The following is a 26,917-nucleotide window of genomic DNA, read 5'->3' as shown; positions in this document are numbered from 1 at the left end:
CAAAAAACAATAAATAAATGAATATTTTAAACTCTATTACTGTAATTTACCGCATTGATATAATACAGAAAAAAACTATAAAATAATCTCAAAACCTTACCAACCTAAAAATAGAAGAAAAATTCCTTAATCTGATGAATGAAATCTATTATAAATCACAAATAAAAACAAAAAACAACCAAAATCTGTAACATCATACTTAGTGCTATCCCTTTAAGAGATCAAAACAAGACTCTCTTATTTTCTTAAACATCCTTCGCAAAATAGTAAGACAAAAAAATAGAAATGGAATGTAAGAGGTTAGAAACAAAATTCTCTTTGCACACATTACAGATAAACTATCAGAATAGGGTGGAAAATCTACAAATAAAACATAGAATTAATTAGATAGTTTAGAAAGTTTGATAGATCAAACATCATCACATGAAAATAAATTACATTTAGCCACAAAATATAGAACATGTAATTTTTAAAAGACAACATATATGATATCTCAATATATAGGTTTTCCTTAAAAATATAACAAAATATATCAAATTTATATAGATAAAATAACTTTTAAAAACACAAGACATAAAAGACCAGAATAGGGAGATAGGCCATTCTCATGAATTGAAAGCTTCAATATCATAAAAATGCCAATTCTCCCCAAATTTGAAATTGATGTATTGATTTAAATGCAGAGAAAACTCCTATTATTATGATTTTCTATTTGAAGGCCCTAATCTATAATTTATATGAAAGATCAAATGGCCAAGAATGACAAAGTCATTTCTAAAGTAGAATAAAGGTGAGGATATGGGGGATTTGCACAATGATGAAAGCTTATTAAAAAGCTTTGGTGATTTCGACCATGAGAGGTGCTAATGCCACGACAGATGAATTTAACAAGGAACAGAATAAAAAGCCCCAAAATATATACATATGCACATACAGACACACACACACACACACACACACACACACACACACACACACACACACACACAGCATTCAGTAGGGAAATGCTATTTATTGCTCTAGGCTAACTAGTCATCCATAGGGGAAAATATGACACTACCCTTTCCCCTCCCACCACGCAGAAGAAACAAAAACAAAAAAAGAACACCAGATGGATCACCATAGGTGAAAAAACAAAGCTAGAGCTGAATTATCCAATGCAGCAGTCCATAGCGACATGATGCAAATTAAAACCTACATTAATTAAAATTAAATTTAAAAATTCAGCTACTCAGTCACACTATCCATAATTTCAGTGTTCAATGGCTACATATAGCTAGTAGTTATTGTTTTGGATATTGTCAAATATAAAATATTTCTACCAGTGCAGAAAAATGTTTTGAACAGTGCTGGGAGATATTTAGGATAGAATCTTTATGACCTTGATGCTGGGAAGCATGTACTAAACAAAAAACCATAAAGTAAACAAACAAAAAAAACACAATGGAAATATAGCTAATAAGTTTAGCTAATTCATAATCACATATCAAAAAAGACTGTGTAGAAAATGAAAACGAAGGCTTTAATCTGAAAGGTTTCTGAAATACATGGAGAATATACAGAATATATAACACATATAAAACAATTAGAAGATAAAACAATCACAGAAAAATAGACAAAAGATTCATGAGGTGCTTCATTCTCGTTGAGGAAATAAAAAGATAATTGAAGTCTAACATTTTATCAATATATGTAGGACTGAAATGTTTGACCAAGTTCTGTGTTCTATTTTAAATTACCAAGAGTACTCGGGGAACAACAACCTACGTTTTTTCAGCCTGGAAGAAAGACTACAGTGGCTTACACAGAAGCCCAGCAACATATAAGCAGGTTGAGAATAATGTTTGAACATGTTATTAAATAGATACTTCTAATGTTAGCTTATCCTTCATTAAAAGATAGCTTTTCTAGCTCACTTAATAATTTACCTTTACCTTATTTTGAGCACACAGCAGAATACTTGGGAGGCCCACAGTGCATTCACACCACGTTTCACACTGAGTGTAGAAGTTGACAGTAACTAAGGCATTAATTTTATATTTACTTCAATTAGAAGAATCAGAGACCACAAAAGTGTGCGTGATTGGAGGGTGGAATGGAAAAAGTAGACAGAGTTATAAACATATGAGGAAATACTGTAAATACAACTAAAATGCCTAATTTCCTCAAAACAAAGATAGATTTCCATCACTGGAATACACGAATAAGTATTACTCGGCACCACCCCACATCCCCACCCCAACTCCCCCACCTAAATAAAACCATAGACATGATTTTTTAAAATCATACTTTCTTAGCATATAAAATTTGAAGTCCTTGAAGTCTTTATACATATAAAGACTTTATATTTTAATAATTGTTAAATGTTAAAAAATAATGTTTGTATACCTTAAAATTCAAAACAAAACTATGTTCATACCACATAATCTAAGTGTTTTGCCTCTGAAGGTCCTTGTAATCTAAGAATGACAGGAAAACAATTAGTAGCCTGGCAATTATGGTGCAAAGTGAAGAGCATTAAATGGTGCACAGAGAAGTAAGGCATTCAAATCAGATTAAATATTAGGAAACATATGACAATGACTACTAATAATTAGGAAGAATCCACACCATAAACAAGGATCCCTGCTCAATGGATGGAGAGTGAATGACGGGTGGTAGCCTATAGTCCAGGGAATCCAGAAATCATCACAGCCACGATCACTTTACAGTAGTCAGACTTCAGCTTTCGGATGGGGTTCAAGGACTGCTCTATCCAGGAAAGAAGACTATAAACAACACAGCAGTGCTACAATACTCACAGGGATTGGCAGACAGATTTCTACAATCAATGAATCAGTGTGAGGAGCAGTCATGAGTTAACCCTAATAACAGAGGAACATGAAATTCAAGCTCATGAATGCAGGCATTTAACTTACCAAAAAATAGCAGTCTAGAGAACAATGGAGGAGATCCATGGATAAACCATAGTGCACCAAGTCTTGCCTCAGACTTGCTATTTAAAAACACTGCTAAAAACGAAACCGTCCAGTGGGCCGTTTAATTATATATTCTGCCTCAAAAAAAGATTGTATTTGGGCTTGAAAATACAATTGATGGGCCAACTTTGCATAGCTAAGGAAAATAGAAGGCCATAAGCTCAGACATTAGGGTGAAGGATAATTTTTTTAAGTTAATACTGTGATTAATAAAAACTATAAATATTTCTCCCAGTTTGGAGTGTGTGAACTTATGTGCCTAATTTTATTGGTTTCTGATTAATACTCCCATATGCTTCTGTTTTGAGCCATGTTCTTATCGTACATTTGATTTCTCTTCCTCACAAATGCTTGCCTCCTACTTCCTTCTCTGCTACACAGGCTCTCAATCATTTCTTTTGCCAATTTCCTATTTTCTGTTCCTTCCAGTGGAGACACACAATGTCTATGCTATCCTGCTGTCTTGAGGGTGAAAATACAGACACCATTCTTTTCACGAAACCAAGAACGGGAGTGACTAGAAAGGCCTTAGTCATCAACTTTCCAGGCTGACAGAAATGCAAAAATAAATACTATGACTTCCAAATACCACGGCCTGCCCTGAACACACAGGCAAGGTCAATTGGTTGATACCTACTTCCTTAAAATTAATTCTAATGTAGACCATTTTGTGCTGTCTTCCTCTTTTGTAAACATACTTCACTGTAAATTTTTTTTTCAGAGGAAAGGGTTTTTATATGAAGCAGTAGATAATTCCCAAGTCAATCAGTTTTGCTTTGCATCTAGAATCTCAACAATGAATCTATAATACTCAGAGTTCTTCACTATGGCAAAACAGAATAACATGAATATCCAAACCTTTTTCATAGGCAGCGACCAATGGTTGCAAAAAGCAAAATCCACACAGTGCGGTTTTTAAGAAAAAGAGGAGAAAAAAAAAAAACCTCAGTATCATCACAGAACTTAGCTGCAGAGTGTTGTTAGGCAGCTGCCCTCTCTGTCTCTATAAGGAACAATTCAGTTGCTATTAGCATCATCTAAGTGCTAAAGTGTGGAATCTGGGGTTAGAATGTCTAGTCTCAAACATCATCTCTATTATTTACTAACTGTGAATTTTAGTGAGTCACTTAAAGCCTCAGTGCCTTGGATTGTTCTCTGTAAAAACTGAAGGAATAATGGTCCCTATCTCAGGTGTATGGATTAAACAAGGTGACACATGTAAAGTGTTTAAGATAGTGCCTGCGACAGTAGATAATCAATGTAAATCATTATTATAATTTCTTATTTGGAACATATGCTCCATTATTCTCCTTGCCTAGCAATTTATTCCATTTGCACATGCCAACAGAGCCACCAGTTCAGAGTTAACAGTATCTCACAACTGTAGTGCCCATAACCTCTGGCATACTCAGTCCATGTCATGTGAGGTACACATGGCCACCTTCACCGGGTCTGTGGGTAGGAACAGATTATCTTAAAATCTGTCAGCAGGAAGTCAAAGACCTGCCTTTCTGGTGTGAATGTTTCTAATTTATAGATTTATAAACATGTAAATGACACAAAGAATTCATATTACATGTATTTTCCCTCTCAAGATAATATTAAAATAACATTATGAACAAATGAAGCCAGCTGAGGAAAAATGTTCTGCTTCTAAGGTGGTGAGGTCACTGTATGCCTGCAAACCTTTTAATTGAAACTGGATAATCACTTTTCATGGATTCAGTAAGATTAATTCACTGGGTAAAATAATGGGCTAAATAACCTCTAAGGTTCTTTGATTGCAAGATTCAATTTTACACAGAGATTGTGTAATAGAATGCATATTAAATTGAAATGAAGTCTTTAATGCAAATCAGGAATGTAAATTTGCCTTTGTTTGAATCCTACAAATCCAAAAAGGAATCTTGTAAATCAGATTAGGTAAAGGCAAATGTTCATTCGAATAAAAACTATTTGATAAAATGTTCATGTTAAAGTGTGAAGTCACTCTCAAAGGTTAAATGCTCACATTAGATACATTTAACATTTAGGGCTATTAAAGTAGTTGAGAAATAAAATACAGTCATGGAAATGTTCTTTATAATCAGGTGTTGCAAATGGGAAAATACAGGAGCAGAAAAATCACAAAATTATATCAGCATTAAATTTTATATAGAAAATGCAGCCAATTGCCAAGTAAAACATAATTTCTATTATCAAAGATATCACTTATTATGCCAAAATTTTACGGAAAAGAGGTGATTTCCACAAAATTCAGAAAAAAAGTGATTTGCAGGCAGGGAGAAGAGGATGATAGTGCTAGTGATACCATTTCTCTTTGAAAGTTCTTGATCATAATATCTATGTGTACTTTATTACCAGAACAACTATTGGAAAGGGAAGATCACATACCTTAAGAGTGTGATTAACGAACAATTAAGACTACAAACTATGATGTATTTTGGACTTGGAAGGGAACATTCTACTTTATAAGAATTAGTTTCCCATAATATTTATTTTAATTACAGTGGTGACTGCAAAAACTGTGGAAGGAAAATTCCAGCTATTTCAGCAGATTGGCAAACATTAGCCAAAATTTAGGAAACTTACTCCTATCCTTCTTGAATACAGGTGACTTTTACTCATCTTTTTTGCCCCATTATTGAATAAAATGTTATTTGTAATTTCACAGGTCTCTCATGCTAGAAAGAATGAAATGAGATTATATGGAAACATAGAAAAAGTATTACGTTTATAATAGTATAGCAATTTATGCTAGCCATGTGATTTAACAAATGTTTGAGTACATGGTATGTGGGATAAAGCTTTAGAATGAGGTGAGAAAAATGATTTAGGGATGCTGAGTTGTGTAGCTGATAAGCATAAAAATGGTACTGATAAGCAGTGTAGCAATATAAGCTATAATACTATGGCTCTAAAAAGAAAGATAATTTGGGATAAAGGTATCAGGAAATGATTTCAATATTCACTATTCCTGCAATATAATCTAAATGTCTTTGCCCCCTATGAGGAAAAAAAATCTCAAGGATACAAAAAAATTGAGTCACAGTTAACAATAGTAAAATATAGCTATATTTCAGTAATTAAAAGCTTTTACCAGGAAATGAGTTCAAAATTTTAAATTGCCTCTATGATGTGGCAATGCACAGAAATAAGGAAAATCAAGATGTCAGTAAAACAAATGCTTTTTCTAATTATTAAAACTCCAAAGTTTGGGAAGAAAGAGTCATTCTATCAATAATAAAACAACAATAGTGATTTCACATTTACTGCCTAATGATGTTCAATTTAAATTATTTGAGTCGATTAGGCCAGACCTTAGGTCTCAACAATTAATTCGGACCTCAATAATTTCAGTTATTACTTTGTTATTATTACATCCATATTAAAATTTTAATAAACCATATAATTCTGATATTTGTGATTTTTATTATGAAAACAAGCACAGAGCCTACTTCGACATGCATTGTAAATAACCTGAGATCAGGTCACATATTTAGAATTGTGAAAATAAAATCCAAGTTTAAGTACTCTTCAGGTACGTACAGGGCATTATAAATAATATTTTCAAAATTCTAGTTTGTCTATAAAGACAAAGGTCTTTCCTTAAGGCAATGTTTCCTAAATAGTCTTCCATAAAATACCAATGTCCTAAAATCTACAAAAATGGCATCAATAATCAAATAAGCTTGAAAATTTCTAAACCTAGCAATTGTCTGAATATAGACTATAGATTGGAGCCTAGTGCCTGTCCAATACCAAGTAGGATTTTATGAGTATATTAATAAAATGGATGAGAAGGTTGCATATATTTAATAAGAAATCATTTTGCCTTTATAATTTTTACAAATGTACTCTAATTTAGGTGATGCATTCCCATGACTAAAGACTCACAGAATAGAGCAAGAATACAAGCAGATTACATTTTTTATTCCCTATTTTGCAGAGAAATGAGGCTAAAAATAATACTAAAATACAGAAGTGATTTTATTCATACACTACAATATTAACTCAAAATATTATTCACTGGAAAAATCTAGATTAATTATGTTATACTGTTAGCCAGCCACCTAACCAAATAATGCATTTATGCTATAACATATAACAATTAAAACCTATAAAACCGCACTTATCTTAAGTAAATTCTCAGGCAGAATATGATTTTTAAATGGGTAATGATGCTAAAAAATATGCTATTAACTGCCATAGTTGAAATAAGTTCTAGTAACCTTTTAAATAATGAATGTTGGGAAAAATGTGAAAATAAATTACATGTATCATACTTCTCCTCATATAATAGGCTCACTCTGGAGATAAAATTCCTTTAATTTCCATGACCTATACTTTTTTCCAGAATAAAAGTTACCCAGTTCTCTTTTGTCATTCTGTTGAACATTCCCTATTTTTACCCTCACAAACAGCTGACTTGAGACACTTGAATAACTAAGGAATTGAGTCAAGCAAAGTCCTAAGGCGATGGGCCTATTTTTGCACAACTGAAGGCAAATAAGATAACTTAAAAATCAACTGCACATATTTCTTTTTTGTATTTTAAAAACTAATTCTTTTTTTATTAAAAAAGCTAAAATATTTATCAAATTTAAATGCAGAAAAACGTAAGAACTTACAGAAAATAAATGCAAATTTAGGCATGTTTAATGGTCTACCCAGAATATTGCATGAAAAATGATTTTTTAATTGTTATCATTGTTTAATTCTCTTTACTTTTGCTTAAAGTCAGTGACAAAATGCTTGGGTAAGAAGTAAAAGAAAATGTTTCCACAAAATGATGTTATTTAGGTACTGTCAGGGTGCTTCCCACCTTCAGTAAATACTTTAATAAATGCCTTCAATTTTTCTGCTATATGCCAAGCAAAATGCTGTACAATAAAATACCTACTCTATGTACTTATACCTAAAGGTTACAGGCCCAGGGTGGTAAAGCAACAAGCCAGTTACCTCAGGCATCATGCTGTTTGTGTGTCCTTTATGCATTTCTTTGTCAGGCTGGCTTCTGGGAACTGTCAGGTTCCCATGACTATTATCTGTAGTTTCCCCTTCCAGTGAAATTGAAGGGCATTACAGGGAACAGTCACCAGGTCCTGGCCAGAGTTAATGCCAAGATCCAACAGAGTCAAGTCATGGAGCAGGAACCAGGCCAGGGTGCAAGATAGGTAACAAACAGGTTCCAGCAGACTCTCTTTTCGATTTCCTGGCACTTTGGAGTTCTCAAGGATAAACTCCTATCTCTCATGAATAAAGTGAAGTCCAGAAAACACTGTCAGCTACACAAGCATCTTTATGCTGTTTAGGACACTATTTCAGCAACAGGCCAATAACAGACTTCTGAGGCAATGGCAACAATATCCAAATACTCCAAGAGTATGAACAGTCACCAAAGGGAAGAATGCCGGGTAACTTTGCTGGTATTATTATTGATGCAGGTGTGTTGCTATACAGCGTGATAGTTTTAGTTTCACAGATGCAGGAAACACTTAGCATCTGAGTGTTTGCCAGTCTTGACACATAGGCCTCTCCATGTGCCTCTTTTTAATCTTATCAGAAAATTCCTCTTATAAGAGATTGTAAAAAAAACAAAAGGTAAAAGTCAATGTCAAATGAAGTAAGAGCAAGTTTTTAATAGTAATCGCTGCCGTAACTGAAACAAAATTATACTGAAAAATTGGTGAATGATGTGTGGTTTTATTTTTTTTTTTCATTTTCAGATTTCTAGGAATTTGAGAGACTTCTCACGGATGTGAAAAGGAGAGACCTGTTCTCTTAGTCTGTTTGTGCTGCTATAAAAACAATACCACAGAATGAGTAATTTATAAAGAATGCAAATTTATTTCTTATATTTATGGAGGCTGGGAAGTCCAAGATCAAGGCGCAGACAGGTTCAGAATCTGGTGAGAGGCCCTGTCTCTCCTTCCAAGATGGTGCTTTGTTGCTGCGTCCTACTGAGAGGAAACATTGCATCCTGAAATGGCTGAAGACAGAAGAGCAAGAGGCCCAAACACTGCATGGAGCCTCTTTCATTTATTTATTTATTTATTTATTTATTTCATTATTATTATTTTTTTGAGATGGAGTCTTGCTCTGTCGCCCAGGCTGGAGTGCAGTGGTGCGATCTTGGCTCACTGCAAGCTCCACCTCCTGGGCTCAAGTGATTCTCCTGCCTTGGCCTCCCAAGTAGCTGGGACTACAGGTGCCCACCACCATGCCTGGCTAGTTTTTTTTTTTTTTATTTTTAGTAGAGATGGGGTTTGACCATGTTAGCCAGGATGGTCTCGATCTCCCGACCTCGTGATCCACCTGCTTCAGCCTCCCAAACTGCTGGGATTACAGGCTTCAGCTACCATGCCCAGCTGGATCCTTATTTATATAAGGGCCTTACTCCTATTCATAAGGCAGGAACCCTCACAAACTAATCACCTCTTACTGGTCCCGACTCATAATGCTATCACAATGACCATTAAGCATCAACATGTAGATTTTGAAAAAGACACATTCAAATTACAGCAGCTGTACAGGCAAAGAATATATAATTTTTCAAAATAAAGTTTGATTATGTAAGGAAATAAAGAATAATGGCACTTCAACCATGTTATATTATTCTGATGCCTTTAATAGCATAAAGAACACATACAAAACACTTCATTTGAAATCATTAATGATTTGATTACAAGAGATGGTCGTTTTCCGGAGCCAATATAGTGCATGTAAAAACGTTTCTTGGCCAGGCACAGTGGCTCATGCCTGTAATCCCAGCACTTTGGGTGGCTGAGGCAGGTGGATCATCTGAGGTCAGGAGTTAGAGACCAGCCTGGCCAACATGGCGAAACTCCATCTCTACTAAAAATACAAAAATTAGTAGCACGTGTAGTCGCAGTTACTCAGGAGGCTGAGGCACACGAATAGCTTGAACCCAGGAGGTGGAGGCTGCAGTGAGTCGAGATCGCACCACTGCACTCCAGCTTGGGTGACAGAGTGAGACTCTGTCAAAAAAAAAAAAAAGTCTCTCATTCCAATAGACTATCTGGGAGCACATGCTGCATCAGGATCAGAATGGACCTCCCATTTGTATATCATATTTGTTTCATTCAGTAAGGGTTTTAACAGTATTACTGTTCATAATCTTAGCATGTTCTTCATCATCTTGTATCTCTAGTTCTGCTTTTATGAAAGAAACCATATGCATACAGAAATATCTCATTTACATAACTTTTTGTTTGAATTGTTGGTCACAGACTCTTAACTTTGGTAAATTACAACTTAAATATTGATTGTCTAAAACACAGATGTTCCATGCTCTTGACCAGACCATAAAAGTTCTCAATTAACAATGAAGTATTTCATTTTTTCCTCATCATCTCTCTCCTATAAAATACCATTGAGTGGGTAGTATGTATCTTCTACCTGATAGTCTTCCCACACTTCCTTGATTGTATATCTTTTCAGTCAAAAAAGAGATATTTTAGTTGCCAATGAATGGATCAGATTCTCTTGTCAACTGTGAAGAAAAGTTCCACTCATACTGTAATACTATTAGACACTATAAAACTTTGCTGTACACTGAATACATATGTCCCGAAAACTAATATGTTGTAAACTAACTCCCAAAGTGATGGTATTTGGAGATGGAGCCCTTGGGAGGTGATATAATTTGGTTGTGTCCCCACCCAAATCTCATCTTGAATTGTAGTTACCATAATCCTCACATGTCATGGAAGGGACCTGGTGGGTGGAATTTAATCAGGGGGTGGTTTTCCTCATGCTTTTCTCATGATAGTGAGTGAGTTCTCACAAGATCTGATGGTTTTATAAGGGGCATTTCCCCCTTTTGATCAGCACTTCTCCTTCCTGCCATCATGTGAAGAAGGATGTGTTTGCTTCCCCTTCCACCATAGTTGTAAGTTTTCTGCGGCCTCGCAGCTATGAGGAACTGTTAGTCAACTAAACCTCTTTCCTTTATAAATTACCCAGTCCGGATTCTGTCCTTATAGCAGCACAAGAACAAATTAATACAGTAAATTGGTACCAGGAGTGGGGTGATGCTGTAAAGATACCCAAATATGTGGAAGCAACTTTGGAACTGGGTAATAGGCAGAGGTTGGAACAGTTTGGAGGGCTCAGAAGAAGACAGGGAGATGTGGCAGTTACCGTCATGCTGTTCTCATGATAGTGATCAAGTTCTCACAAGGTCTGATGCAATCATAAGGGACTTCCCCCTTCACTCAGCACTCATTTCTCTCTCCTGCTGCCATGTGAAGAAGGACATGTTTGCTTCCCCTTCTACCATGACTGTTAAGTTTGCTGAGTCCTCTCCAGCCATGCAGAACTGTGAGTCAATTAAACATCTTTCCTTTATAAATTACCCAGTCTCAGATATGTCCTTATAGCAGCATGACAACAGACTAATACAGGAGATGATTGGGTCCTAATGGTAGATACCTCATGAATGGAATTAGTGACCTTATAAACAAGACCTAAGAGAGCTCTCTCACCACTTCTGCTATGTAAGCACACAGGTATAACACTGCTATCTGTGAATCAGAAAGCCGGCCACCAGACACTGAATCTGCCACCAGCTTGATCTTGGACTTGCCAGCCTCCAGAACTGTGAAAAAAAAAATCTGTTGTTTATAAGCACTCAGTCTATGGTACTTTGTTATAGCAGCCCAAGCTAGGACAAAACATAAACAAGACATACTGTCATTCAGCTCAACTGCCTCACAGTTAGAAACATACATTATCTCAATTATGTATTTCAGAACGGTGTATTACTATTAAAGAAACACACTTTTAAACATGTATGCTGGAACATCATTACAGCACTATCTTTATGTTTCCTATCAGAGGGCTAGAGTTAAGAGCTAAACTGTCTATAATGAGGGACTTCCTAACTCTTCTGGAATAGGTTTAAGATGAACTCTTACATTGAATTTCAAATTATAATGAAGTTCTGGTATTCTAATGAACAAATTATTAAGGTTTTTTTTGAGTAGTCATTCTCATTAAAGTATAATTGGAGCTGAATACACCTGTTTAATAAAGTATAATCAAGCACCCAAAAAAGAAGAAAACAATATTCAAATCCCAATTATTTAAATGTAGCCCTAATTCAATAACATTATCTGTGTCTACTTGATTTCTTGATAGAAATCAAGATTTCTTGAAAAACTGTATGTCCATCAATCCCAACATACAATTTACAAGGTTAACACTTTTGAAAGAGGAATTGTATATGTGGAAGAGTCACAAAGTAAAGTATTGCCAACATTTTTCTCGTTCTTTTAAGTTTGCCTTTTGTTTTTTGAAAACGACTTCCAGGTGTAATTCTGACATTTAAAAATATGATGATTTTTATTTTTAGCTACCACATTTTAAAAGAACAGAATCCTAAATATTTCTCTTGCTGCCCTGTAATTTCCCTCTTCTATAAATTGTGTGTGCAAAGAGGGAGGATTCCACTCTACCTTGGAAGAAAACATGTAATATAAGGGAAAATATGGATTTTGGAAATAAACCATTGTTTTCTAACCAGCCAGAGCCATCCTAAATTGGAGATAGCAATGCCCAGGTAATAGAGATGCTGAGGTTGTCAGGTAATGATTAAGGATTGCATGAGGTGATGCTGTAAAAACTCCATAACTGTATGTTTGGCACACACTTAGCACCAAGTTTGTTACCTGCCTTCTCTCCTTTCTCATTCCAAAAATCTGAGTGTATAAACTGGATTTTGCAAATCCTTCAGACACCAAGAGAGTACCAAAAAATCATATATTTAAATTTAGGTTTTATAGTCCACAAGCGGTTATCTGAATGCATAACTGAGCAAGCATTAAGTATTACTGCTTCAAGACAAGAGCTAATAGAATAAGAGACCTAATAAAATGTGGAACAATTTAAAATAGCTCATAGATTTTTAAAAGTCGGATGGAAACATTACAAAATTGGCTCAGAAACCAACACCCTAAATATGGCACTTTGACATTCAGAAGGAGCCACAAGGTCTCTCTCACCTTCTCCACCCTCCACCATCCTCAACCCTCCAACCCCCTATCTACCTATGCCCCCCGACCCACATCTCTCAATCTTCTATGTCTCCCAAAGCACAGAATGAAGTTGTTCTCTAAGTCGCTTATCTGCCTGAAGTCCAGATATGCCAAAGAATAAAACAATTACTGCAGGTCCCTTCCCTGAGTTTTCATTAACTGAACTCATATTGCAGAAAGGAAGACTGAAGTCTGTCAACAAACCAGGACAGATTTTTGTCAACAACCCTTGTCGGTTCTTTGGTACAAATGGACTTTGTCCCAGGACACTGTATGTTCTTCAAGCCTATTGAATTCCCCTAAAAATCATTTAGTATCTCCGTAAAATCATCCATCCTTTGCCATCTTCCATTCCCCTAGGAAGTAGGTTATATAAGCATCTGTACCACATTGGGATACTGGGAACTCACTCGGTGATTCTTCCCTGGGCATGACAATAAATTGTATGCCTTTTCGCCAACTAATCTGTCTTTTGTGAATTGATTTTTCAGCAAACCTTCAGAGGGTAAAGGGGAAACTTCCTTTGGCCCCTATATAATATTCACACTTAAAGTAACTGACCAAATATGCATAATAATTTGGATCATAAATACTGAAGTATCCTAATGAACAGTCATAATTAGGTTTCTAGGCATTTAAAATATTTGTTGGTGACACTTTTTTTAGAAGTGTTTCTTCCCCATCTTTATTTGGAACATTTGAAAATAAATGTAGACAACAGATTCAGGTATCTTAATGAGGTAGAGTAACAAATTTGTGTTATTAACAAAAATAAAATGAAAACAAATAAAAATACACATTTCCTCATAGAAGTATTTTTTTCTTAAATTAACAGCATATATTACTTAGAAATTTAATGGTAAAAAGGAAACAATTTTATATGAGCCTTAGATCTGATGTCTATAAATCCTCCTGTACCAGGACATTACTGTGTTTAATTAATGCTCTCCCCATGGCACAAGAGGCCAGGTTACATTCACACAGAGGCTAATGTGGCCTACAGGGAACACAGACTTACATTTTCTTAGATTATCTGTGGTTTCCTCTGAATCATTCACCTTTTCCTATCTACTTATTAGTTTGTCATATCCATTAGTGATATTCAAGCAATTCTGCAGTTTCTGCCCCTTTTTCAGTTCAGAACAAGAAGCTGGTATAAAGTTGTATTGATTCTTTCTTTTTCTTCTGGAAGCTGTCATTGCTTTGTGAAAATGCTTTCAAGCACTTTATTGCTACATCAAAGACACTGCAACAAGTAATGGGAAATGAGGACCTATATGGATATTAAGAACTGATACTACAGGAAAAGGAGAAAATTACAAATGACTGAATATTAAGAGGCAAAGTAAAGAGAAAAAGAGTTGTGGGCAGAAAGTGACAAAGAAACAGAGGATGCAGAAAGTTATAGTTCCATAAAAAATCAGTATATTCAATAAAAATTTGCAGAACCATTTGCACTAAGAGCTAACTCAACTTTTTTAAAAACATGGCACAATGCTTTGAATAGAAAAGAATTAAGCCACATGATAGAACAAATTGGGATGTTCACTTTTATAAACTTCTGAAAGTACATCCTATCTATGTTCTAACTCAAAAAGTTTTTCATTTTAAGAGTCCATTTCTGGATGCTATTGGATAAAGAGGATCTACTTACTAGTTTTGTAGACTTACGTCAATTATTTGATACATCTGTTTCCTAATGCTCTCTGTTACAAAAATGGAAATAATAACATCTACTTCATTTGGCTACTGCAAGTTTTTAATGAGATAAGGTATGAAAAGCTCTGGGGACACTCTTGGTACTTAGTTGTATGCTCAGTATCTAGTATTCATTATAAACAGCGATTAGAAAAAAATATTAGAGTTATATCCAGCATTCCCTCATGTTATGAAAATAGAGACATGGGGGAGAAAACAGTCTCTGCCATCAATGCAAAATACTCAGTTTTATCCAGTGAATAAATATCCTAGATCAGTGATTTTCCACATGGATTATATTTTAGCCTCACAGATTATTGAGTAAAATATAACTTTTAAGTAGTTAATTAGTTGATTCAAATGTTTCATCAAGTTTAAGAATCAGCGTTCCAGATACTTACAAAAAATATTCACAGACAAATGGTTATAGCATTATATAAATTATATACAGTAGTATGATCCTTATTCTTCAGCAGACTTTTATCTATTGGTGTACTTTTGATTTTTAGTTCTGTGGCACTTACTATGACTAGCTCCTCTCTTAACTAAAGACTATCCATCTCTCAGCTCCAAAATAAATTTCACTTGTTTCATTAATGCCTTCTTTGATTCCTCCATCAGAAAGCAAAGAATCTTCTGAAATTCTAGAGCAGGTTTCAATACTTTTTTTTTTCTCTAAAGTGCCAGATAGTAAAAATTTAGGTTTTGCAGGCTGAGTCACAACTACTCAACTTTGCCCTGCAGCAGGAAGGCAGCCACAGAAAACAGGAAAACAAACACGTATGGATATATTCCAAAAACACTTTATTTACAAAATCAGGCAGTGGTCTGGATTTGGCCCAAGGGGCTATACTTTCTCAACCTCTATCCTAGAAAATCATGTTCCCTATCATTAATTTTGACACTAATCCTACTCTGGGTTGTGCCTTTAATTAGTGGGTGTGTGTAAATATATAATCACACATACGCACACACATATATATATTCACACATACACACACGTACACATACACACACAACATCTCTAAAATTTCAGTCTCCTTTGGAGGATGACAGACAGAAAAGATGTCTTATACATATTTGTCCAGGTATTTTTGCAGAGTACTTCATATAGCAATGCTTAATTATTTACTGATTTGAATTGATTTAAGGTATGGGAGCCAAGATCTAGTTGTCATTAGCATCTTACCTGCACTGAAACATTGGCTGAGGCATTGACTCTTGGGGTGCTATAATGGCCAGCCTCACCTTGCTGAGTCCCTATTCTCCCTATCTGTAAATGAATATAATCTATCTTACATGACAATATGAGGATTCAAAATATATATAAAACAGCAAACACACAGAAGACACTTAAATGACATCAATAATTATGTTGGCATGTGTTTTAATTGGAACAAATATCTCTAAGTCATTATAACAGAGTGATTATTGTCTTGCTCTTTGTGGTAGTTTTTACATGTGCTTATGTGCGCTATCACGTCTAAATGGAATTTCCCTCTTAAAATTCCTTTAGGTTGTATTCCCAACTGGTATTACTAACTTTATAACTAAGTGAAAATTTCACCACTTAAACATTTTTGCAGCATCAATATCAGCACTTGAATCTCCTCATATATGTGCCAGAAACTAGAATTTTATCCATCTTGAAAAGATCCATATTATTTTAATATTTGTTTATTTTCTGACCTTCCTACTTGGGTCACGCTGGGAGTACCAACATTATAACTCATAAATACTTTTGTACAGAATAGAATGCCTCAGGAGTAAAGAAGTTCTGCCTCAATATATGCCAAAAATAAAGGTAGAGATAAAAATTACATTATTATGATTATCATTTATTGACTACCTACATTATTTCTCCAACAACAACTCATAAAATAAATTTTATTATTTCCAAAATGAGAAAACTGGGGCTCTAAAAGTTACATATCTTGATTGTGGTCAAACAGCTTAGAAGTAGCTTAGTCGAAATTTCATTGAGTTATATCTATCTGTCTTCAAAGTCTCCGATCTGACATGTGACACAGATTGAGAAAAAAGGAGAAGAGAATAAAGAGATAACTACGGAATAAGACTGACCACATAGAGAGGATGACACGAGAGGTCTACAAAGAAATTGGCTCAAGGACATAAATTGCTTAACCTTGCTTTGAGAATATGTTTGATATCTGTGTAACTCAAGCCTAAAAAGGACTTACCTGTTCTATTTACAGCCATCTCTCTAACATCCAAAACAGTGTCTGGAACACAGCAGGGGAATAAATAGTTGTTAAAGTATTGCATTCTATGGCTTAAAATATGTCAGAGGCTTTATTCAAAATCCCACTTCACCGTAAATTTGATATATACCCATCTATGAGAATTCTCCAGACCCTACTCTGTTCATGCACTCACTGATACTCACAGCACAGGGCTTCCATGGGAGTCCTGCCACCTCCCATGTATTCTATCCCTACCACTTTGCAAACTGAGTTATAGGAATGACATCCTGGACTTACTGCTCCTTTGGTCCCTACCGGTTCTCCAGCCTCCTTGAATCCACAAGAGGTTGTTACTTTCTCTAAGCTTTCTAGCTTGGTTCCAGGTAACTCCTTCAAATAGTAAGGAAGCCTTATCATTCCTGTTGACTTTGTGTTGTAACAGACCCGAACTCATTATACCTGACTAGTCTCTGTTTTAAAAAATATTTATCAGACTTTGCCTGTAATCCCAGCACGTTGGGAGGCCAAGGCGGGAGGATCAGAAGGTCAGGAGATCAATACCATCCTGGCTAACACGGTGAAACCCCGTCTCTACTAAGAATACAAAAACAAAAATTAGCTGGGCGTGGTAGCGGGCGCCTGTAGTCCCAGCTACTCGGGAGGCTGAAGCGAGAGAAAGGCATGAACCTGGGACGCAGAGTTTGCAGTGAGCCGAGATAGCGTCACTTCACTCTAGCCTGGGTGACAGAGTGAGACTCCATCTCAAAAAAGAAAAAAAAAAAATTTATCGGACATTTCCCCCCAAGCATGTCTTAAAATTTACTGCAGCATGAAATATTTGAAATTAATACTATTGAAAAGGTACATTGTGTTCAACAGATTAAAATCCAGACCCTTCCAATGACAAGATGGGTAACCTTGGGCAAAATACTTCACCTCTGTACTCTACTCTGCCCATCTGTAAAATGAGGATAACAACAATGCTTCCTCATAAGGTTTTGAGGATTAAATTAGTTAAAACATGTAAGGTATTAAATATAGAAGTGTTCAACAAATGTAAGCTATTCTTACTTAAAGCTTATCTTTATAACTTTACTTAATAGCCACTTATTTGGTCCAATGTCTTTAAATTCACTTATTATACACACATACACACAAGACATGTTTGTTGTCTTACTACTTAGGGCATTAATCTATAAAAGAGTATAATTTTACTGAGTAGTTAATTTCCAATTACAATCAAAAGTTAATGTGAGCTTTCCTATCATCCTCCAGTGGCTTATTTATTTATTTATTTATTAAACTGTCGGCACAGAAAGGAAAGTTCAGCCCTGAGATAACTATGGGATTCTCCCAGAGGTAGATCGCTGTATATACCTTGATTTCCCACCCTGACTTCACCTGAAGAGATATTGACAAGTTACATCATGAACAACAGTTCCAATATTTACATTGAAAACCATTGTTATCCTTGAAGTATTCTATGCATTTGTGGACTTTCCTAAACTTGAATTACTCCACAATACAGCAGCGTTAAATAAAGAATGTAACCAGGTCACATGCAAAAAACAGGAAGAAAAACTGAATATGTTAAATTGATAGAGAAAACAAAAGACATGTGAGCTGTCACACTGGTACAGTATGTCATTCAAACGAGAAAGGGATTCATTTCATGTGGCCCCAGGAAGCTGAATAAAGACCCTAGGTAGAAGCAAGAAAATTTGAGTCACAAGCAGAACTGCCTTTAAAAGAACAGTCTGCCTCAGTGTGTACACTTAAATAATAGATGGTGGTTTATTGAACATAATGAAAACAATACATAAAAGTGGAAACAGATGTCCTCCAAGTTTCTTGCAACTCTATAATCCACCAAAATGGTAAAGATGACGTAAATATGAACACATTATTATTCTTGACATCTACAACTTTATAGTATATTAAGAAACTGAATAATTATATAAAATCAACTATAATAGAATGTTAAGACATTCTATTATATGTCAAATAAGACATTATAAACATAATGTTCCTGAAATTTTAGAAAAATCATTCTACCTATCCAGAGGTGTCAGAGGAAAATTTGAATGTGGTGTTTAAGCTCAGCTTAGAAGGTGAGGTTAGAGCTAGAAATGGTAGGAAGTTAGATTCATTTCAAGATAAAAGAACAGCATGACCAAAGATTTGGTGGTAGGAAGTAGAATGAGAATGAACGAGGCATGAGGACAGTTCCATTTGAGTTGAGTATGATGGTAGTGGGAGATGAACATGGAACAGCTGTTTGGAATTACATCATGCAGGGACTGAAATGTCAGTCCTTGGACCTAGGTGATGGGAGTGTTAGTTAACAGAGGTGTGCTTCAGTGAGAGTGTCTGATACCATGTACAGAATTAACTGGTAGGGTGAGAGACCAGAGGTGGGAATACCCACTAAGAGACTATTACATGACTGTAGGTAGTATGTCAAAAGCACCTGAAACCTCTGGCAACAACAGAATAGAAGGAAATAATTAAAAAATTATTCTGGACGTACACAAGTCCAGAGAAAGGGTGGTCTCAAAAGCTTCTAGGCTAGAATACTGCTGACAGCAATATGAAGAACGGGGGGTGACAGAAAGAAAGAAAACAAAAAGGAAGGAAGAGATCACAGGATACTGGAAGTATCAAAAGCACAGTAAAGAGAAGCTGTCCTGCAAACATCTAGAAATGTCTGGAAATGCCTAAAAGTTGAGGGAAGGTCAGGACTGCAGCAAATGGCTTGGTAGTTATTCCTACTGAGGTGAAAGCGGAGGTCAAGAGCAGATGAGCTTTGTCAATCAACAGAATGCAGGCTAAAGAAAAGCCTGGCCAGGCTCAGTGGCTCATGCTTGTAACAATCCCAGCACTTCTGGGGGCCAAGGTGGGCAGATCACTTGAGGTCAGGAGTTCGAGACCAGCCTGGCCAATATGGTGAAACCCCATCTCTACTAAAAATACAAAAAATTAGCCAGGCGTGGTAGCGGGCGCCTGTAGTCCCAGCTACTCAGGAGGCTGGGGCAGGAGAATCACTTGAACTAAGGAGGTGGTGGTTGCAGTGAGCCAAGTTCACGTCATTGCACTCAAGCCTGGGTGTTGCAGCGAAACCCTGTCTCAAAAAAAAAAAAAAAAAAAAAAAAAAAGCCCAAAACAGAAACTGGGGAACACGTACTTATATTGAATACAAGGTAAAAGGTGAGCTGGAGAAGAAGCAGTAAATGAGCAGTGAGAGAAGTAACAAAATAAAGAGCACATGAAAGCCAAAACAGGAGTTCAAGAAGCATTAGGCATGAATACTGCCAAAGGTTATTGACAGTCCAAAGCAAATAATTTGGAGCCTAGGAGGTCAATGATGCTCTGATTATTAAAGTTAACAGTTGTTATGCCTTACTAATAAAGAACTCATTGTTTCAAAACAAAATATTTTAATACAAGAGTATTATTTTCATCCTTTAATGAAAGGCAAAATAATTTCGAAAGTACTCTGAAAGTACTCTGATCCCAAATAAATTTTTTAAACAATCTCAATTTGATCTTACTGGCCGACAGTTTTCAACCATATGGATCACCATTCCACCACAGGTATATTAAAATGTAGAGAGGCATTTTTGACTGCTACAATGACTAAGGGAAAGCCACTGACTTATAGAAAACAGAGATAGATCATTGTTACGGACTTAATGTGTGCCTCCAAAATTCATGTTGAAATCCTAATCCCCAAAGGAGTGGTATTAAGACATGAGGACTTTGGGAGTTAAATAGGTCATAAGGATGGAACTCTCATGAATGGGATTAGTACCCTCATAAAAGAGAGCTCTCACACTCATCCCACCGTGTGAAGATATAAGAAACCAGCAGTCTACAACACAGAAGAGGCCTTCACCAACACCTGGACCATGCCAGCACCCTGATCTCAGATTTCCAGCCTCTAGAACTGTGAGAAGTAAATTTCTGTTGTTCATAAGCTACCTAATCTGTCTATAGTTTGTTATCGCAGCCCAAATTTACTAAGAAAGGTCACAGACACCCAATGCTCTGCAATGAAAGAGACAGTCCTACACAATGAAGAAGGGTCCAACCCCAAATGCTAATAATCCCACCTGTTGAAAAATACTGTCACCGACTGCCATTTATCACTGAACTTGCCTTTCACATATTTGAGAAGAATTGATGGAACTTCAAATCCTAGAAATTTTGAAAATCGTTTTTAAAATAAGATAAATGTTAACATCCCTTAGAAACTTATCAAATGCATGCTTTGTAGTTTTATTTTTTATTCTTATCTAATCTAGTTAAAAAAGATATAGATATTCAAGTTAATTACTTAGTAGGGCAGCTGCTTTGTAAAAAGTACCATTCTTTTACATATTAGCTTCAATAGAAATCTGATTAGAGGTATTGACTAATTAATAATGATACATATTGTGTTATGAGGTGGAGAAACAGCAAATGCTTGTAATAAAATGCTTTCTACAAAATACCAACATTGTATATGGATCTTTATTTATCTAAACAAATATTTCATTTGTGTTCACCACTTACACAAAATATTTTCTATTGAAAGTTGCTATTTTAATGTTATTTATTTTAATTAGTTTTATTACATAAAACTAATCACCAGGCTCTATAATTGAACCATACAGACATTTTTGTGGAACTTAACGAAAGTACCTTTAGGCCAGTATCTTGCAGCTGTCATTCAATTGTCCCATTGGATTTTTATGAGGTCCTTTGAGACTTCAATGAATATTAATGAAAACATTTGCAGGAGTTTTAGTATTAGGTCATAAAAATTATTTCCAAAAATATTTGCTTCATTGATCAACACTGATATTTGTGAATATGTTGAAATTGTCTATGGTGCACCCAAGTCCCAGTTAGTCCAGCTCCAGCTGGACTAGTTTTATTATAGTCAACTCCAATTTGTTTAATTTTCTCCCATATTTTTAATGATTACAGTTGATATATAAATGCACAGACCCTCCACTTATTTACTAATTACCAAATACATGTGGTAAGTGTTATTTATTCCTCTCGACAATGGTCCATTTTAGGCTAGTCTCTCATATTATGATTTTAAACAGCTGGATCTCTCACATAGGTAGACTCAGCCCCTGGATTCACCATTTATAGGAGCAACTGAGAAAATGAAGCTTTTTCACAAGTTAAAAAAAAAAAAGTTCCATTATTCACTGAGAGCTAGTGTACAGATGTTTCCCAAGATATTTCTTAATCACTTTGATCCAAACAGTTTTGAGAAAGCCTGTGACAAACCAGGATGACTTCTCAAAGGGAGTCCACTTAATGGTTTATTATGCAATTCAACTTTGTTGTGCCATCTAATGGCAAGTTTGGCATTTCAGAGTTCCCAAAAATCTGTTAAAAATAAGCCAGTGATGCTTATGACAAACTAAAAAACATAAAGCCAAATAATTAATACCTAACACTAGTTATTGAGTTATTTCTATGCATGTGCTCAGCACAGTGCTATTTCACAGATATTATCTCATTTAATGTTTACAACCAATATATAAAATTGGTTACTACTCTATTTTTACACATGAAGAAACCGAGACTTAAAGAGGTTTAGCAACTTGTCTTTGTTGATAAGTGGCAAAGCTAAAATCAAAACCCAGACAGGCTGGACTTCAGAGCCCCTCCTCTGCCCTGTCCTGTCCCAAGTAGCAGCTCCACAGGGGTTCCCAGATGAATCAGATATACCATCTACTCTCAAAGACCACGTAGCCCAGGAAGAGAGATAGGATGCCTTCCCAAATAATTGTAATTCAAGGTAAAATATAAGAATCAGCCTAACAGAAGCCCAGATCAAGTTATGAAGTAGTTCAGATGCACACAGATTACTTCAAAACATGGAAACCAGGAGGGTACTTTTTATTTGGGATGGGTTGAAGGGAGGAGGGGAACAAAGGGCAATAACAGAATGTAATTACTCTTTGCTGCATGCCATTCTATTTATCAGGCACAGTATAAAACAGCTTATATTTGTTATCGTCTTTGGTGTTCAGAACAACCATACAAGTACTACCACAACATTGCATAAGACAAAGCCAGCCAGTGGCTTAACTAAAATTTAAATTCAGTGCCCCTGCATTATGGTCTGCCCTTTTAATTTCTTCCTTCTTTTTTTTTTTCCTGGTCCACCTTGAGTAGGTCACTCTTCGATGTTTGCACTTCCTGGGCACCTTTTGCTAATTTGTAAAACCAAAGAGAATATTTTCCTATTTTGCATAAAGGAGCATCATAAACTAAATGATTAGATGCAAGATAAGGAAAAGGAATCCTCAAAAGAGCCTCAACTATTGTGTTCTCAGGGCAGAGTTCATGCTGGATTTCCCGCCAGATTCAGTGTTGAAGGCAGGAGACACTTGGACTTGCTAATTTTTATTTCCTCCTCTTCCTCCTTCCCTCTAGTTCTGCTTCCTTCCCTCTTTCCTTCTTTCTATAATCAGTTCTTCTGAACCATGATATGCCAGACACTGTACTGAGCTATGGAGAAAACAACAGGTAAGGTCTTTGTTCTTATTTAGCTTCATGCAAGGCAGAAGCTATATTACATAGTGGTTAAAGCCAAACAGATCGCATCGGTGCTTGCCCCAGCTCAGCCACTTACTAGCTGTACCAGCTGAATAAGCTATGAAACTTTCTGGGCATAAATTCTTTTTTCGTAAATATGGATATGGACAGATCCACCTCAGAGGGTTGTTACGTGCTATCAGACAGTAGTAGCACAGTGCCTGGAATATGGTGAGCATTACAGAGTTGTCATTATAGTTATTATATACTACAGTTACTTTATACTCTTAGGAGTGAGTGGATTGGTTTGCCCAAGGTGTAGTAGAAACTGCAGATCAAACTCTTCTCTCAAATAATGGAAATCAATTCATTGACAAAGATAATCTTCAGAGAAGGATCATCCTTCCCTCATAACATGAAGAAAAATCCTTCATTACCTGTTTTTATTCATTAAGGATCACTATTAACGGACAAAAAACGGGCTGAATACAGGTTCCTGAGAAAAGACACTCTTCTCAAATTTTCCTTTTAGCAGATCTTACCAACATTTCTTACAACTGCAGAGTTCCTTTCAAGTTACTTGGATATATGTTTCTTCCATCAAGAGGAGAAAAAAATGGACTAAAAGGCAAATGGGATGCAAGAAAGATTAACCTGGATGACTGACTATATGAGAATTTCTTGAGAACAGAATTACGCCTCATTCATCTTGGTAACCCTGGTAGGATGTCTAGACTGATTATAGGGGCTCAAATATAGCCCGTCTATATTCTAGGTACTTACCACACACTTCATTCTTCCCAATATCACTTCAGAGTGGGTACCACCAATCTCATTTTATAGACAAGAAAAACGTAAAGCCCAGATTGTTAAACAATTACTCAACCTTACAAAAGTGCAGAACCAATCTGTTCTAATGTTAATTTCCTTTTTCCATGTGAATGTCTCAAAAATGTTTGGTGGATGAATACAGAATTAAAAGTAAATTCTGGAGATGCCTTTTATTTCAGATCTGTGATCCAGGAGTATGACTCTAGACAAGGGAGGTTTATTTAGGTAATGTTGCTCTCCTTCCCTTTAAAAGAGCTCAATCAAAGCCAAAACTATAAGCCAGACATTATCAAAGAGCAAATGAATGTCTAGAAATAAACTGAGCATTTATAGAAGGATACACTAATTTTGAACATTGGGAAACAGGTGTTAAAATTTCAGATCACTTATTATTCAAACATGCCTTGGGGGGAAAAAAGTAATATGTAAGTGCAAACTATTGATGTATTTGAAAAAAATAGTTTCTGAGTTTGTAAGTTGTTACACAATACACTGAGTTTCTTACGGTTATAATCTTTCCTTTCCACTGAGATCATTCAGTCCCTCACTTGGATTGCTTTAAATGTAATGTGCTCAGTCAGAAGTAGAACCTGGAGTTAGGATTGCTTCACCAGAGCTAAATATTAGTCACTTTGCTCAACCCTCATTTGCCCTCTGCGGTCCCCACCCAACTCTCATTTTTCAGCCACACTCCACCAAATGCATACTTAGTGCTTGTGGTTCCAGTAACACAACACATTCAAGCTAACCTGTCTGTGGAAAGTTTGCAACCCTCTGAGTTCAGACTGGGGTTAGCCATGAAGCATGGGGTGACAGGAAATGGCATCCAGTAGTCACTCTTTCCTCTGGGTCCAGTCTTTTCCCCATCACTTTCATCATTGCCCGCTATTTTATTCCTCTGCTGCATCTCCTTTGGGACCCAAGAGGGAGGGAGGACATGAAATAATACAGGAAAGGAAATCAAAAAACATTTGTAGAGAAACCACTCCTTGTTTCCTCTTCTATGTCTCGTGTGCGTGCGTGTGTGTGTGTAAAATTTTAATTTCCCTGGAATTGGAACTACAAAAGTCCCTCCTCAGCCCTACCTGGAAAGTGGCATTGGGCACGACCGCCCTTTCCAAGGCAGTCTGCAATCCTTTTCGCGGAAGCAGAAGAGAAAAGGGGATGGAGAAAGGCGCTGCGATGCAGCATCCGCTGAGAAAACAGGCAGTTCGCACGTGAGCGGGCTCGCAGCCTGTGGCGCCACCTGACCCGGCCTGGCGCCCCCAGTGCGGTGCAGTGGCCCAGGAAGACCAGAAGGCTCAGGCCCTCCTGAACCCCTGCCACGTCAGAGCTCCCTTTCTGGGCTCAGGCCTCGCCCGCATATACTTTTCCATCTGCTTCCACCCCTGCCATCCTTCCTGGGGACCAAAAATGAAGAAAGGCAACCCCCCCATCCCCCGGTATTTCGTCTTCCCCTCACAGCCTCTTCCTGTCCTGATCATCTGCTCAAAGAGAAGACGTTCCCTACACACACTCTCACCACCCCCGCCTCCACCTTCTGTGGCAATGAAGCCACGCCACCCTAGGGGGCTCGGGGGCCGGATGCTGGCGGGGCGCGCACTAGAGACACGCCGCACTGGAAGCAGCCCTCGGAGTCCCGTGAGCCAGGGAGACTGGGGAGCACCGCGCCACGCTGAGTCTCGGTGTAAAAGCCGAGAGCGTGAGCACCTCCTGGCCGAAAGCACGCGAGGCGCTCCTTGCCCAGGACCCTGCGCGCCCCCGCAGCTCCCGGGCAGCTGTCGGCGCGCACTGGCTGACGCGAGCTCTCCTCCCGCGGCCGCTTCGGGGTTTTTTGTCTATATAAGGGCTCGATGGCCAACTCTGCGTTGGCACGTTTGTCACAGGCTGGCCATTTGCACACACGCGTGCGGCTCCGCGGGCAGCTCGGGTCGCAGAAGCAGGCTCGCCCTCCTCTTAGCCGGCGCCTCCTCCTCCCCCTCTCCCCTCCCTCCCCAGCTGTACTTACTTTATCTGGTCTCTGGCGCAGGGTGGGCGCTGCAGTCCTCCGTTCCCAGCAAACCGCAGCCGATTCGCCTCGCTGTCAACGGGTGAATGGAATTATTTATTTATTTATGGCCCCTGACGTGTCCTCGCCCGCCACAGCCAGCGGAGGAGGCGGTGGCGGGAAGGGGAGGCGCGGCTGCTGAACGCCCTTGTGGGTGCCGAGGAGCGCGCGCCAGGGGTGGGGACCCGAGTGGGGGCCGGACAGGCTGCGGTGGAGGCCGGCCCGGGGGGGGGTGGTGGGGGGGAGCCGCCTCCCGGTGCCTGGAGACCGACTGAGCATGCTCCAAGCGGCTGTCAAAGCTATAGGCACTTTCTCTATCGCTCGGGGCACTCCACTTCGGATTTTAGTTTCAACCAAGGAAGAAAGCCAAAAGGCAGGTAGATCTGCCGTTCCAGATGGGTCGTGACTTGCTGTATCCGAAGTACTCTGTAGCCTGACCTAGAAGACAGGTGTGCGGTAGCTCTGTCTAGATATCCCAGAGTTGTGCAACCCATGCATGGGAGAGGAAAGCATGCAAAAACAGAAGAGTCTGGCCGAATGCAAGGAGAATTG

At 37.4% G+C, this 26,917-nt stretch overlaps 1 protein-coding gene across 1 annotated transcript in view; it reads right to left on the bottom strand.

Moving 5' to 3' along the window:
- The window catches only part of SLC16A7 (solute carrier family 16 member 7), a 182,912-nt gene extending 156,273 nt beyond the window's left edge, over nt 1-26,639 (bottom strand). The window contains exon 1 of the mRNA XM_009247966.4: nt 26,327-26,639. The gene's annotated coding sequence lies outside the window, so the exon portion shown is untranslated. The remainder of the gene's footprint in view (nt 1-26,326) is intronic.
- Between the last annotated feature and the right edge of the window lie 278 nt (nt 26,640-26,917).

The sequence above is a fragment of the Pongo abelii genome, chromosome 10 (genome assembly GCF_028885655.2).
Source record: "Pongo abelii isolate AG06213 chromosome 10, NHGRI_mPonAbe1-v2.0_pri, whole genome shotgun sequence".
NCBI lineage: Eukaryota > Metazoa > Chordata > Mammalia > Primates > Hominidae > Pongo > Pongo abelii.
Note: the sequence above shows the minus strand (reverse complement) of the source record. Positions and strands in the feature narration are given on the sequence as shown.